Below are 2,035 nucleotides of genomic sequence, written 5' to 3'. Positions count from 1 at the left end.
TACAACAAGTTGCTGAGAAAATCCGCTAGGGACTCTTATGCATTTAACGTTTAACATGACTTCAAATAGGGCTGCTCACAATCCTATAGTTATAACATTTAACAAGAAAAAACATATAACATTTAACACAACATCATGAATACCCCTACCATGTAATATGAGTCTGTTAAATGGAGAATGACGTCACGAAACAGACCAACTGAGATATTCACCGTTTTATTTGTTGTCGTGTTAGATTACTTACTCGTAGTTTGTGTTTTGTTTTCTTTTTTCTTCTTTAGTCTTGCGTTTTAGGCTTTTTAAACAATCAGTAGCCAAACTTTTACACTTCTACTTTTCACTTATTTTAGGCATGTTGTAATAAATTACTATTATTAAAACTTAGACGTAAACAATAACTTGAAGTTATGGAAGGAAAGGTCACTGAACAAGTTGTTCAGAAAATCCGCTAGGAGCTCTTATGCATTTATCATTTAACATGACTTTAAATAGGGCTGCTCACAATGCTATACTTTTAACATTTAACATGGTAAAATATTTTACATTTAACACTATATCATGGATACCCCTAGTGTGGCGTTATTCTATGAAGTAGCGTTGTTATGACTTTTCACGTATTGCTCTGAACTGAATTATGTTTCAATGTATAAGTAATGAGTAAGTACCATATATTCAACATTTTTCTGAGAATCAGCGAAATTCGCTCGCGGACTTAGGCGACCTCAGTTCTAGTGTATAATTCATTATTTCCTTTAAACCTACTGATATCTATCTATTAGTACTCAAATTGGAGCTAGTTAACTGTACCACAAAGCAGTTTATAATGATTATTTTCGTTAAGGTAATAATTATTATAATATTTACCTAAATCGATAAAACAAATGTTGATGTCTCGTTATTTGGGGAAATAATAGTTTTTGAAATATTGTATCTCTATATCTATTAAACGAAGGACTCAAATTTGCTCTGTTGCATAAAAAGGTCTTGTTTTCTTACAATAAATGTCTTTAGAGATATTGAACACTGATTAAGAAATAACGAAACATTTTAGATTTCTGTAGTAAAAATGACTTCGATGAAGTAAACCTGAACCCTGTTTCAGAAAAAAGTACAAACTAATACTATTAGTCATGTAGATTTATCTTAATTTAATTACACTGACTTGTACAATAGTAACTTGTCCTTTAGTATTTTTTAATTCCTGTAATATCACTAACAGTCATCCCTATAATAAAAAAAGTAAATATTAGTATTATTACCACACTAGTTTCTACACTTGTACTATGAACTAATACTATTAGCTTTCATTATAAAACAAGGCCCTGTAGTAATTCAATAATACCTACTTTCTATGTACCTTAACACTATACCCGTAGTATTTACTCGTATTTTTTTCTTGAAAATAAAAGTTTGAAAATAGTTACATTTTTCTACAATTCAATTGGCCACCTCTAAAAGTACAAAGAATACACTTGCATTATTCACATTGAAATTTCGTAAAATGCGCTAAGATTTCTAGTTAGCAACCTGATTGATTATTTCTTTGAAATCATTGCTAACATCGCAGGATGACTCAGGTGGCCGATAATGTTAACTTACTTTAAACCTAAGCGGCCACGTTTTCGTATTAAAGCATGAAGTTTTTTAAAGTTTATTTTTTCTTAACTTCTGTCTGGAAAGAAGGCGCATTAGAATTTTGCTGTTGCGCAAAATAATTTTGTATTATCTGATTTTTTTTTTAAAATTATTAATGTCAATTCATGTAATGATTCTTTTCTTTTTTTTCAGGAGGATCGAAAGCCAAGTCTGCATTTGGGGGGGAAACGACTGCGGGGCTAGAATTCAAATACAGCGAACAGAGAAGCAAAGTGTATACATAAGAACTGCATTTTTTACTTAACACCTAGAATTTCGGGTCGTATTTAATGTTAGATTTATACAAAATAACATTTGTCAAGATTCGGCTTTGAAGGCAGGGTGTGCGGGGAGCAGACAGCACGCTACCGGGTACCTTTGCCCAAAAGCGCTTCCATTT

The 2,035-nt window shown here is 31.6% G+C and overlaps 1 protein-coding gene across 1 annotated transcript in view; it reads left to right on the top strand.

Moving 5' to 3' along the window:
• The window catches only part of chic (profilin chic), a gene marked incomplete in the record, with an annotated part of 19,944 nt that overhangs the window by 16,745 nt on the left and 1,164 nt on the right, over positions 1-2,035 (top strand). Inside the window, 1 exon segment of the mRNA XM_014429660.2 lies at positions 1,789-2,035.

This window comes from Halyomorpha halys, unplaced genomic scaffold (assembly GCF_000696795.3).
Source record: "Halyomorpha halys isolate HHAL.00 unplaced genomic scaffold, Hhal_1.1 Scaffold35.1, whole genome shotgun sequence".
Lineage (NCBI taxonomy): Eukaryota > Metazoa > Arthropoda > Insecta > Hemiptera > Pentatomidae > Halyomorpha > Halyomorpha halys.
This window is presented reverse-complemented; position numbering and strand designations above follow the sequence as displayed.